This window comes from Triplophysa rosa, unplaced genomic scaffold, assembly GCF_024868665.1.
Source record: "Triplophysa rosa unplaced genomic scaffold, Trosa_1v2 scaffold173_ERROPOS264974, whole genome shotgun sequence".
Lineage (NCBI taxonomy): Eukaryota > Metazoa > Chordata > Actinopteri > Cypriniformes > Nemacheilidae > Triplophysa > Triplophysa rosa.
This window is the reverse complement of record NW_026634179.1, coordinates 128,083-142,811: the sequence shown is the minus strand read 5'-3', so window position 1 is coordinate 142,811 and position 14,729 is coordinate 128,083.

The window sequence follows — 14,729 nt, the reverse complement described above, 5'->3', positions numbered from 1 at the left end:
ACTTTAAGTGGGTATGTCCAACTAGTCCTGACTAATCGCTTAAACTGCAAGTAAGGGCTTATAATACACAAGTAAAATGTAAGCATATTCATTTCAAGTAATCAATTTGACATATTGAATACTCAATTTACTTTTTATTATTTATATTTTGGTAAATCTTGGTTTATTTTGTAGATGTAATTGATGAATCACCACTACATTGCTTGCATTTTGATACTACTTGGTATCAACATTTACATTTAGTCATTTAGCAGACGCTTTTATCCAAAGCGACTTAAGTCTTCAGGGAGTTCAGGGAGCAATAAGCGATATGTCATACAGGAGCAATAATACAATAGGTGCTAATACAAAGTTACTAGTTTCAACAAAAGCTAGACCAATACCTGTTGAGAGAAAGAGAGAGGGTTAGTGTTTTATTTTCTTTGTCATTTTTCTGTGATACGCCAGCTGGTATGCATCGCAAGACGTGATTATGATATTGCGACAACCGTAGTCTTTCATGTACTCTGCGAGCTGTCATATTCTGTATTTTATTAATACATAATACAGTCAAAATGCTCAATAAATCTGTTCTTACTTACTCACTTTGGCAGACTACAAAAATATGAAATGGTGAGTGAATGCAACCACTTAACGCTACACGTTAACTAGCAGTCACTTCAACTGAACTGCTAAAATCCACCTGGGTAACACTGTGTCTATTCATAGACAAGCCGTGTTCATGTCTAAAGCCATACAGTCATATTGGCCTATGCTCCCGTTCCTCACTCCACCTCAGCTTGCCTACTGATCAACCTGTCAATCCCTTCTCGCCCGGATTCATTACAAGTAAAATTAACAATTTATGTCCCACATCCAGAAAACATCAACGTCAACTCCTCGGCCACAGATTTCTATAAACGAAATTCCACTTTCACTCCTAACAGTCAAGTCGGCATCAGTTTTAATCTAGACAGATGCACAAGGCACTGAATGCCCTGTCCAAAGTCTCTAAACAAGGTTTAAATTACTTGTTGATTTCATGACTATGTGAATATTTGTTGTGTCTTCTGAATTGTCTTGTCACCCTGACACTAACTTTTCTGATTTTCCAATGTACCGTCTCAGACACAGCTTTAACGTCAAAAGCCTCACATGCTAAAGCATTACTTCCGACTATTTTCAGGCAAAAGCGCCTAATAATCAATCTCTCAGCCTGCACAATTTCCAGTTTCCAAATATTAAAGTTTCCAAAAATCAACTTGTGATGTTTTACTCACCCACATGACGTTAAACATGTTTAGAGAACTTCCGGCGTCTTCGGAGCACAAATAAATATATTTAGGTGACATCCGAGAGCTTTCCAGGACTCCTCATTGAAACCGTGGTATCACTTTTGCCAAGGTCCAGAAAAGTACTAACCCAGCAAACATGCCCCTTTGGGCCACTGTGGACAGAAAATGTGGGCCCCACAGCGGGCAGCCCACTGCGGGCCCTGCTACCGGCGTGAAATGCGGGGCACGTGTCTTCACGTGGGAAAGTGACGTCAATGCATACCCTCTTTAGGGCCCAAGTGGGGTCCTAATGGGACAGCCCAAAGTGTGGGGAAAGTGTGGGCTGGGTGTGGTAACACTGGGGGAAGTGTGGGCTGGGTGTGGGAACACTGGGGGAAGTGTGGGCTGGGTGTGGGCACACTGGGGGAAGTGAGGGCTGGGTGTGGGTACACTGCGGGAAGTGTGGGCTGGGTGTGGGTACACTGGAGGAAGTGTGGGCCGGGTGTGGGTACACTGGGGGAAGTGTGGGCCGGGTGTGTGCATTCTGTCGGTACAATGGGCGAAGTGTAGACATACTCTGGGTACACTGGGCAAAGTGTGGGCTTATTGTAGGCACACTGACAAAGAGTGCGGAATGTGGTTCTCCTTAAAGGTCTAATCAGACGGTATGATTTATTAGGGTCTTCATGAAATGTCTGGAACATATTTTGCTTAAAAACACTCAATGGCTGTGTAAACAAAACCCTTCTTGCCTCGTCAAAAACAGCTATGCTCAAAGCAACCCGTTTTGGTGCATGTCTCTTTAAATTATAATGAGTTACAGCGAACCCCACCCCCCTTCTGTCCGGTGTGTCAACACAACACACGTGTAGTACTGCCATAGCAATGGTTTAGCTAAATGATATTTCCTGAATTCCTCTGCGGTTAGTTTCGTCTTAAATGTCTCAAATCATTCGTCCGGAAACAAAAAAATAAATCACAGCAAACAGCTAATGTGCTTACGTTGTGCGTGTATGCTTACCTAAAATCCACGGAATCCACTGCAGATCTCAGCGGAATTACATGGATTTTAGCGCTTGTCATTGACAAGTTATAACATTACACACAACGTGAGAGCTAGTTTGCTGTGACAGATTTTTCAGCCTAAGCACGAATGATTTGAGACGTTTACAATGAAACTAACCCCAGTGTTCACCCCTGTTCATTAGCAAAACAAACAGCTTGCCACAGCTTAACATATTAACGCACATAATGTCTTAACATTCATACAGCTAAACTCCAAGTGTCCATCTGCACTTATACAGTAAGTTTAACACTGGCTTGGAATGTTCTATTTAGCCCGTGACTGACTTAGCTCCCTTCGCTATCATATGCTAATGTTATCCTCCTATATATTCGGTACATTTACGTCAATTCAGACTGTTGATAAATATTACTTACATCGGCAGTTTTGTGTCGTTCATTCGGTCTCGATCCCTCTTGAGGAACAACGTTGAAACTAATCCTGTACTGTACTTGTACTTGTAGCTTGTACTTTTTTTAGCTTGTAGGGTTTAGCTCCTCAGTACTTGAATGAACTCCTTTTGTATTACAGTCCTTTACGTGCATTACGCTCTCAGGCGTCCTGTCAGTTGGTAATACCTAGAATTTCAAAATCAAGTGCAGGTGGTAGATCCTTTTCCTATCTAGCGCCTAAACTTTGGAATAGTCTTCCCTGCACTGTCCGGGAGGCAGACACACTCTGTCAGTTTAAATCTAGACTAAAGACGCATCTTTTTAATCTTGCATACACTACTCTTCCATAATATAAATCTTCAGAGGGTTTAGGCTGCATTAGTTAGATCAACCGGAACCAAAAACACAACTGATGTACTTGTTGCATCAAAGAGTACAGAACAGTACTCTACTCTCAGCCAGTCTTGTCTCATTGTTCCAAGGTTACCACAGCGAGCAGGATGCAGTTCATGGCCTGACCTGATGGTAGAGCGGAGAATGGGAAGTGGGGACCTGACAAGAGCTGAGATGATAGAGCTGGATAAAGAAGGACGCGGTCTCTTGACATGTCTTCACCACAAAACTTCAAATGCTATTAGATTATTAATGATAATCTTAAACTATAATTTATTTTATTATTAAGTTTATTTATTTTATTTAGCCTTGTTGTGCAAGTTCTCTGGAGCTTGTGCAGAGGCAGCAGCTTTTGCCAGAGGGGAACTGGAATCCCCTGGTTGGGCCTGGGTTCTCCTGAGGTTTTTTTTCTCGATTAGAGTTTTGGGTTCCTCGCCACCGTTTGCATACTGTTTTTGCACTATCTGCCTGACCGGGGGGGCTGCTTTAGAATTTTAAAGTTTTACTTAATTAATATTGCATATAGGAATTTATAATCTGTTATATTTGACCTGTGCTTCTCTCTCCTTTATCCTAAATGTGTGCTCTCACTGAGCGTGTGTGTGTGTGTGTGTGTGCGTACTTGTGTGTGTACGCATGTGTGTGTGTGTGTGTGTTGTGTGTGTCTGCGTGCGTGTGCATCCGTGTGTGTGTGTGTGTCTCTATGTCTATGTGTGTTAGTACGTGTGCATATTGTGTGTGTGGAGTGTTTTGTATGTGGGTATGTCTGTCTTCTGTGTTTTCAACCTTTTCTTGTTTCTGCAGGTACAACTTTAATTATTTTGCTTATAGTCAATATGTCTCATGTACAGCTGCTTTGTAACAATGAAAATTGTAAAAGCACTATATAAATAAAGTTGAGTTGAGTTGAGTACTGTCCCAGGTTGAAAAAGCACTCCGGTTTGAAGTGATTTGCGCAAACAAGCAGGTTTTTAATTATGGTTTCTGATGGATTTCCACAAAAAATAAAATAAATCCACTCCTGTCTCTTCCTAGGTTTGCCTGTGGGCTGGATGCATTTGATCACAGTGTCTAAGTGGGAAAGAAATAACATATGGAATAACATGCTAAAAACAAAACAAGGGTTGTTCAAGAATTGTTCACATTGACCTCAAAAAGTTTCCCAATGCACTATAACATTTTAAGGTGATAGTTCACCCAAAAATAAAGATTGTGTTATCATTTACTCACCTTCTTGTCATTTCAAATCTGTATGACTTTCTTACTTCTGAGAACAGAAAAGAAGATATGTTGAAGAATGTTGCCATGGTTTCCATGAGGAGGCTTGGAAAGGTAAATATCACCTAAATATCTTTATTTGTGCTCTGTATACACCGGAAGTTCTCTAAACATGTTTAACGTCATGTGGGTACGTAAAAAATCACACAAAGTTGATTTTTGGATGAACTATCCCTTTAAGGCACTCAGTAACTAAATCAGCATTTTGAAGGGGGAAACTGAGTTTAAGAACTGCACCAGGAGCTGCTGAACTGAGAGTTTAACTGAATGAGAAAATGATAGAGCTGCGGTTATTTGAGTTAAAATGAGATTAATGTATCAGCATTAACAGTACACACACAATAAATGAGTAAATTACTTTATTGTTTTATTATTTATACTGTAGCTCTGAAAAAAAACGTTTTATATGAATTTTATATGAATTTATAGCTGCTGCTGCTGACAGAATAACAAAAGCAAAAAAGAAAAACAGTGGTCAGACATTGCTGTACAAATTGATTAGACCAGTTATGAGCGTGGCAAATCAGAGATGCAGTAAGATTATTAGATTGATTTACAACAGTCAGATGTCAATTAACACAAAAAAGACCCAAAAAGTTGTTTTCATGAGTCTTTTTTTGTCTCCCACTCACTCTTTCAGTGTATGTGAGAGATATGCAGAGCTGCTGCTGACCAAATGGAAGCCCTAACCGAACTTGTTTTGCGGTTCCCCCATTAAAAATAAAACAATACAAAACACACAACTACATTGGGTGTCAGAATAGAACTTTACTGAAATATAAAAAATGCATTGTGACGATTTATAACTGTATATCTACAGAGTACAAACAACAATTATAAATGATGCAGCATCTGTACCTGTTAAGCTGGTCTTGCTTCAGTCGTGTGTCAGTTATTGTGTAGCCTCTGGGGGTTGTCGGAGAAGTGCTGGACATTCTTTTGTAAGAAATTTCAGAACTGACTTTGTAAAAAATTAACAATGCAGAAAATATTTGTAAGATATAATGTAAAAATGTTACTTTTAGGAATAGGATAATGTTTTGTGTTACGTGTAGTATAAATCCAAGCATTTTTTCTAAGAACTTAATGCACGTTAAACTTATTACAAACGCTTACAGTAAATTAATTAAAGCAGTCTGTGTTTAATTAAACAATCGTTGTTTTTTATGTTCTAATACGTTATTAATACAGTTGCTTGGTTGGTTTTATACAATACGGCAGATTTTGTTACTTCAAATAACAATTTAGAAAGGAAAAAACCCCATATGCACAAGTCCTACTATTAACATACAGCTCTTTACCACAGATATCTTTACCATGGTTCAAAACAAACAATATCATTAAAATACCTGAATTTATTTGAGATATTGGATTGAAAATAGTTTAATCACATTAGGCAGATAGAGTTGGTGGTTTGACAGGCTTGTGGACCTACCTGAAGTGATGCGGGAGATTCGTCTTTGGATCTTTCCATTTTTGGGGGGGATTATTCCACTTTCCAGCACCAGATACCTTTCTCTTCCTGGGCATACCTATTGTTGTGAGGTGTATGGAGTCAAAGTAGCGTCACATATATTTGCAACAAAAAAAAGATTTGCAAACAAAAAATACGTTTTGCAAAATAAAAATAAAATTGAGCAAAAACAAATACAACTGCAAACCAAATTAATGAATTGCGAAATAAAAGTACTGAGAGATAAAATATTTTTTTCCCAAAGAAAACCTTTAGCAGCAATGATTTTGCAACACATCTTTTCCTTTGCAGTACCTACTAATTCATTTGCACCGCCCCTTTAATTCTGCGTTTCAGCCACCAGTGCTTTTGCAACTCAGTTTTTCCTTTGCGCTTCACATTACTCTGCGTTTGGCTTTGTGGCACTGGTTTGACGTGGGGGCAGATTCAATGGATTGGGGCGTGTATAACGGGTCTGGGCATGCCTTCCTCGTTACGTCATCAGTGTGAGTCACAGTAGACAACAGTGCAACGGATTGATCGTCATGGCCAGAGGTGGAAAAAGTTCAAAAATATTATACTCAAATACAAGTACTACTACTTTGATGAAATTGTACTTGAGTACAAGTAAAGTTACCAGTCAAAAAAATCTACTCAAGTAAAAGTAAAAAGTAGCTTGTTTAAAATTTACTCAAAGTAAAAGTTACTTAGTTACTTTTTAAAAGCGGGAGGGAGACCTCTCCTGTTTTGTGCAACACCAACATTAGTCATAGTGCCTAATTTTAAATACAAGTACATCTCAAAAAATAAGAATATCGTGAAATAGGTCAATATTTTTTGTCACTGATTTCAGAAAGTGAATCCCATATATTACAGAGATTCATTACACATAGAGTGAAATATTTCAAGCCTTTATTTCTTAAAATTTTGATGATTATGGCTTACAGATAATGAAAACGTCTTGGTTACGGATGTAACGTCTTGGTTACGGATGTAACCTCAGTTCCCTGATGGAGGGAACGAGACGTTGTGTTGAACCGACAGATTGGGGTTTGTCTTGAGAACCTATCATCTTCTGAGTATTTAGAAAAGGCCAATGAAAATTGGCGAATGAAATTTGCATGCCGGACTCCTCCCCAGATGTCCGGGTATAAGAGGGAAGCCGGCATGCTCATTCATTCACCTTTGGTCTGAGGAGCCTTAAGCATCCTCCCCCGACCGCTGGGGTGGGCGGCCAGTGTTGTGGCATGAGGAACACAACGTCTCGTTCCCTCCATCAGGGAACTGAGTTACATCCGTAACCAAGACGTTCCCTTTCTGTCGGTCTCTCTACATTGTGTCGAACTGACAGATTGGGGTATCTATGGAAGACGCCACAACACTGAGCCGCATCACAATCTCTAGCGGAGCGACGTTGACTGGCCTGGGCGAGTCAGACGTGGGTGCTAGCGCGGAATTATGACCATCCAGTGGAGAGGAAGGGGGACCCAGAGCTTTTTCCACAAAGTAGGGAAGCCCCTGCCACCGGCCGCATGCAAATTTCATTCGCCAATTTTCCCCCGGGGGAAAAACGCTGCAGAGACCACTACCTACCGAAGGGAGGAACTAGTGGAGACACCACATGGTCTCACCATCAGGGGAGAACTCATGGGAAAATGTGCGGATTACAGTTAACCACAAGGTGGGAGACCACCTAGGGAGGTCATGGGTTGCCGAGGTGGGAACCATTCATGAGGATGACCATTCATTACCACGTCTGGAGCACTAGGACCGGTTAGAGCTATGTGGTATAATAACTCAACTGTTCCCTGGCCTAAGGGGGCAGGGCTGCTCTGCCCAGCCTGCCCCCTGGAAGGGTGCTTAGTGATGGATGGAATGCCTATTCTTTACCCGAAAGGAAAGAAGTGAGGCGGAATAGCCGCTGCTCCCCCCGGAGGGGGAAGGGCTTTCGCAGGCATACGCCCTAGCGGTTGCCGGTCCTACCTGTTGCCCTGCATGACGCGGGCTGACACCGGTTCTACGCGGAGGTTGTAGATCCTCGCGAAGGTATTTGGCGTAGCCCAACCCGCAGCTCTGCAAATGTCTGCCAGAGAGGCGCCCTGAGCCAGTGCCCACGAGGAGGCGACACCCCGAGTGGAATGTGCCCTAACTCCTAAGGGGCAGGGGCGATCTTGCGACCGTTATGCCGTGGCAATGGCATCCACGATCCAGTGCGCCAGTCTCTGTTTGGAGACAGCCCTCCCCTTCTGCTGTCCTCCAAAACAGACAAAGAGCTTCTCAGAGCTTCTAAAGCTCTGCGTGCGGTCCAAGTTGAGGCACAGTGCATGTACTGGACACAACACGGATGGGGTTGGGTCTTCCTCAGTGGGGAGCGCCTGCAAATTCACCACCTGGTCCCGGAAGGGAGTGGTGGGAACCTTGGGCACGTAGCCGGGCCGTGGTCTCAGGATAACGTGAGAGTCTCCAGGCCCGAATTCTAGGCAACACATGGACACAGAGAATGCCTGTAGGTCCCCTACCCTCTTGATAAAGGCGAGCGCCACCAGGAGGGCCGTCTTTATCGACAGGCGAGAAAGATCAGCCTCTCCTAGGGGCTCGAAGGGGGGCCACTTCGAGGTCCCAAGAGGGTACGGGGCGCGGGCGAGGCGGATTCAACCGTTTCGCGCCCCTCAGAAACCTGGTGACCAGGTCGTGCTGTCCTAGAGACTTACCAGCAACTGGGTCGTGATGTGCGGCTATAGCGGCAACATACACTTTCAGTGTGGAAGGGGAGAGATTTCTCTCAAGTCTCTCCTGGAGAAAGGACAGTACGTACCTGATCGAGCATCTCTGTGGGTCTTCTCCGCGAAAAGAGCACCAGGACGAGAAGAGGCGCCACTTGAAGGCATACAGCCTCCTAGTGGCCGGAGCCCTAGCCTGCGTGAGAGTCTCTACCACCGCCGGAGGTAGGCCGCTGAGGATCTCCTCGTCCCGTCCAGGGGCCAGACATGGAGGTTCCAGAGGTCTGGCCTGGGATACCAAAACGTGCCCTTCCCCTGAGAAAGAAGGTCCTTCATCAGGGGAATCGGCCAGGGGTGAGTTGTTGTCAGAAGCATCAGCTCTGAGAACCAAGTCCGGTTGGGCCAGTAAGGCGCAACTAGTAACACTTGATGCTCCTCTTCCCTGACCTTGCACAGGGTCTGTGCAATGAGGCTCACTGGGGGGAAGGCGTACTTCCGCTTGTCCCGCGGCCAGCTGTGGGCAAGGGCATCCGTGCCGAGGGGACCGTCGGTCAGGGAGTACCAAAGCGGACAATGGGTGGAGTCCGGGGAGGCAAACAGGTCCACCTGCGCCTGGCCGAACTGCTCCCATATGAGCTGAACCGCGTGGGAGTGGAGTCGCTTGCTTACCAGAAAGCAAGTCTGCTGTCTGGTTCAGGTCGCCCGGGATGTGTATGGCTCGCAGGGATCTGATCACCTGTGGACTCCACAGGAGGAGGCGTCGGGGCAAGTCGTGTTAGCTGCCGTGAGCGAACGCCACCCTGGCGGTTGATATACGCTACGGAAGTTGTGCTGTCCGACCGGACCAGCACGTGCTTGTCCTGCACGAGAGGTTGTAGCCCCTGCAGTGCAGGTAGCACATCCAACAACTCCAGGCACTTGATATGCCCGCGCAGGCAAGGGCTCGTCCATCGCCCCGACACTGCGTGCCCGTTGCAGACGGCACCCCAACCCTGCAGTGAGGCACCTGTCGTCACTACGACGCGCCTCGTGACCTGTCCGAGAGGGATCCCCATCCGTAGAAAGGTCATTGAAGACCAAGGGGTTAGGGTGCATCGGCAGAGAGGCGTAATCACCATCCGCCTGCTGCCGGTGTGCCACGCTCTCCAGGGAACTCGACTCTGTAGCCAGTGTTGGAGCGGTCTCATGTGCATCAACCCAAGGGGTGGCCGAGGATGCCATCCCAGGAGCCTCTAAAATTGTTTCAGGGGGACCGCTGACTGCTTGAAATGTTCCAGGCAGTTCAACACTGACTGAGCACGCTCTGTAGTCAGTCGCGCTGTAATGGAGACAGAGTTGAGGTCCATACCAAGAACGAGGATGCTCTGCACAGGAGAGAGCTTGCTCTCTTCTCGGTTGACCTGTAGTCCCAATCGATCTAGGTGCCGAAGCACTATGTCCCTGTGTGTACATAACAGATCTCGCAAGTGTGTCAAGATGAGCCAGTCGTCGAGATAGTTTTAGTACCCGCACACCTCTCTCCCTGAGGGGAGTGAGGGCAGCTTCCACGACCTTCGTGATGACTCGTGGGGACAGGGACAGACCGAAAGGGAGGACTCTGTACTGATATACCCGCCCCTCGAAAGCGAACCATAGGAACGGGCGATGACGAGGGAGAATTGAGACATAAAAGTATGCGTCCTTCAGGTCGATTGCCATGAACCAATCCTGACATCTGATAGACACCAGGATGCGCTTCTGCGTGAGCATCCTGAACGGCAGCTTGTGAAGGTGCCTGTTAAGGGTACGCAGATCTAGAATGGGGAGCAAACCCCGCGCCTTTCTTGGGGATGATGAAGTACGGGCTGTAAAGCCCGTTGAACATTTCGGCTAGAGGGACAAGCTCGATCGCTTCCTTCGCCAGAAGGGTAGCGACCTCGGTCCAAAGCACAGGAGCATCCTTGCCCCAAAACTTGGGCGGGCGTCTGGCGAATTGGATCGCGTAGCCGAGACGGATCGTATCCCGTAGCCACCGTGATGGTTTGGGAAGCTCTAGCCAGGCTCCCAGGGACCGAGATGGGGGGCTAGGGGTACGATCTGCTTCATCGACCTCCCGGGGGTGGTTCGATGGCTGGCAGTGCGGATCTCTCACCATGGGGAGGCCCCCGAGGAGGAGATCAGTTCTGCTGACTTACCTGCCTGGCGATGCAGCTCCACGCACCGTCGATTTGAGAGTGCTGAGGGCTGCAGAGTATACTCGACATTGCGTCTCGCCATGATACAATGTCGGGTTGCCGAACACCGTCGTGCAGAGGGTGAGAGCGGCTGTGAAAAACACCCAGAGAGAGGAAATTCCTTTTAGAAAGTGGGCGCTAGGCCCCCGGAGGGACTTAGCAGATGTTGGGACGGGGCAGGGACCGTCCCAGATCGACCGACCAGCGATGTAATGGCTGGGGTCGGGCCCGATGGTGTCAATCTCCCTGGGGTCTTCCCGTCAGGGCCGCTTCTGCTTCCGCGACGGCTGCTGATGGGGCGGTGGTCTCCTCCTCGACGTCCTCTTCCGGGGGACCGCTGGGGTTGGGGGCGCCAGAGCCGGTGTCGAAGATGGCCGGGGCTGCTGGGGAGCAGACGCCGCACAGGATCTCTAAGGCCGGTGGGCGGCCGAGTCGCGGCGGGTAGGATGTGGCTAATCGCCTCCGTCTGCTTCTTTACTGCCGAGAACTGCTGGGAAAAGTCCTCGACAGTGTCACCAAACAGCCCACCCTGCACGATGGGTGCATCGAGAAAGCGGACTTTTGAGCAAGGTTGAACCAGAAGTGCCTCTCCTGGACCACAAGTGTGGACATCGCCCGGCTCTGGGCCCGCGCGGTCACCTTGGTCGCCTGTAGGGCGAGGTCGGTGGCGGTGCGGAGTTCCTGCATCAACCCTGGGTCGTTCTTACCCTCGTGGAGCTCTTTCAACGCCTTGGCCTGGTCTGCAGGATGGCCATGGCGTGGAGAGAGGAGGCAGCTTGGCCCGCAGCAGTGTAAGCCTTCGACACCAGAGATGCTGAAACCTTACATGCTTTGGACGGGAGTCTAGGTCGCACCACCACTGCATGCTCCACCTGGGGCTCGTCGACGTAGCCTCTAGCTGCCCCGCCATCGAGGGAAGTAAGGGTGACAGAACTAGTCTGACGTGAACGAGCCGAAAAGGGGGCGTTCCAGGTCTTACTAAGTTCCTCATGCACTTCCAGGAAGAATGGAACCGGAGCCTGGCGCGGCTTAGAGTTAGCGTGCTGGAGACCCAAAAACTTGAGGCAGACATCGTGTCCGTCCCCCTCCTCGATGAGAGTATCACACCCACGAGAACAGCGGGACATGCCACGCTGGAGAAATTTAGCCCTTTTAGAAGTCTTGAACACCTCTGGAACCGCCGAGATGCCCAGGGGAAGTCACTGCAGGAAGGGACAGTCCGCTGCACCACGTCGTAAGATTCCAGCAGTAATTCAGCGTAGAGTTTTGAAGTTTCGAAGTCGATCATAGAAACGAAGGCTCCGAAGAACAAAAGGTGAATTAATGCAGCACGCCATCTCCCTTTTATACCCGGATATCCAGGGGTGGAGTCCGGCATGCAAATTTCATTCGCCAATTTCATTGGCCTTTTCTAAACTAGTCAGAAGTTGATAGGTTCTCAAGACGAACCCCATCTGTCTGACAGAAAGGGAAAGTAAGTTATTATTGGATGTGCAATTCCCTTTGGGGCGAGTGGTGCGTAGAGATGCAGCCACCATGGAAGACGGCTCGGCTAATAAAGTAAGCTAAAAGTAAATGTTGTTGCTCGTAATTGCCTGCCTTATCTTGTTCGAAACCTTCCGAAGAGTGTTTCCTTCTATCCACACAACAACCCCTCTTACATTAATTGGTGGCAGCGGGTTTGGAAAATGTGCTGTAGCATGTGAACAGAGTTTTTTCGGCGGGCATCGCCGCGAAGTTTAAGTTGAAAACCTGCTGTTGTGCACGATGTATGTTTTTCGCTGTATTTTTTTTACAGTGGCTCGGACTTTCGTTTGTGTTTTGCGGTGGGGTTTTTTTGTTGAGAAAATTCACATACTTTTATTCTTTTGTTGAAGTTAAACACACTGTTTGAAGATACACTTGCCTGCAACAAGTAACATTAATGTTGCGCTGGCACAGTTTTTTTTTCTCTTCTTACGTTTTTGCGGTAAGCCTGTAACGTTACTTTTCATTTTTGTGTGCTAAACATACACGTGTTTGGAAAACAATGAGTGAAGCAGATGCAGAGCATGACGTGCCTGTGCACAGTACCTCACATTCAATGCTTTGCTGGACATTTCCCGCCCATGTTTTTGGGGGATGGGAAAGAAGATTTTCTCCGCTGGTGCAGACGATTTGAAGTTTTTGTGGAGGCCAGCTCTGATTTCGATAACGACAGGTTATCCAAGCTTTTGCCCACTTGCCTTGGTGGTACAGCTTTTAGTTATTGGGACAGTTTGCCGAGTGAAACAAAGAAAGACTACAAACTTGTGAAAGAGAAAATGACAAGTGTTTTTGGCCAAAGAGTTTATCTGTCCACGTTTCAAAGTTATGTTAATGCTCGCACACGTATGCCTGGAGAAGCTCTTCAAGTTTTTGATGCTGAAATTAGCCGTTTGGTGGACGAAGCTTTTCCCACTTATGAGGTTAATGCGAAGAATGGAGAAAAATTTAGGCATTTCATTGCTGGCATTGAACCTTACCTCCAGCTCCGTATACATGAACAAGGTGTGGACACACTGGATTCTGCACTTACCCTTGCTCTTCAAATTGAACAAGCACATCAAGCTAGCAAAGTTCTGCTACCATCATACTCACAACAGTGGACTTCACCACCAGCTGGATCTCTCGCCGGAGCTCCATGGAATGTACCTGCCTCTCCTTGTACTCCCGCAACCACAGCACTTCCTGCGGTTCACTCTGCTACGCCAAGTGATGTCACAAAACTACAGACGACTCTGGATTGTTTGTCAGAGAGAGTGGATCAGCTACAACTGGAGATCACCTGACAGAGGTATGCAAACAGACACAGTTCTTCGCCTTACCGACATCATCACAGCCCCACTCCGGATGGTGACAGAGGGCGCACATCTGAACGGCGCAGGTATGACAGACACTCACATAATAACTCTGACTCGAGGCAGATCTTCCTACGGAGACACGAGTGGTGATAGAGCATACTGGGAATCACGCAGACGTGCCGATTATGATACTCGGAGTCCCAGGAGATCACATGAACATGGACAACACATTGAAAGTCGAAATTCACCTGAGCACTCATCTCGACATGACCATGGTCAGCGAGACAGGTCGCTGGACAGTTACTCATCAAAGCGTTGGAGTCGCCGATCACCAAGCCCAGGTCGAGTGCGCTTTCAGTCTCCTTCACAGGTCAGCCAAAAACCAGGGAAACTACAAGTAGTTGACAATGTGGGCCAGTTGCCAACTGCTAATGAAGTCAGGCCCTCTGGTGACACTGGTGAGCCACAAGTGATTTCAAATTCTGTTGATGTTATGACTCAGTACGTGCCACTTATAATTGAGGACACATTAGTTCATGCTTTTGTGGATAGTGGAGCTGATGTTTCTCTTATAAGTGAAGATTTCAGAATGTCTACTGCTAGTTTACGTCAAAGACCATTAGTGAAACAGTTTATACCTTTAACATCTATTTCTGGTGATAAACTGGATTCCGTGGGTACACTACCAGCAAATGTAACCTTGGGACTGCATTCAGTGTCACATTCTTTTCAAGTGATCAGAAACTGCTCAAAGCCAATTATATTAGGTTGGGACTTTTTGTCTGCTCATAAGATTGTGATGAATGCCCAGACCATGTCTCTTGAACTGAAGGGGGACTCTATTTCATTTTTGACTGTTAATCAGCAGGTTCCTAAACTTGTGGGTGTTACAGTGTCCACCACACAAGTTGTTCCTTCCTTTTCAGAGACACTAGTCTCAGCTAAACTTTCACCACCTCATAAGGGTTGCCAACTTGATGGTTACACAGGTGTATTTGAGCCTCATTATCAAGAGGACTCAAAAGTAGGATTTGCATGGACTGTTACTAAAGCAGTTCATGGTTCAATTTTTCTGAAAGTAGTAAATCCTTCTTCTGATGACATTTCTCTTCACAGCGGCACACAGATTGGAACTTTTTATT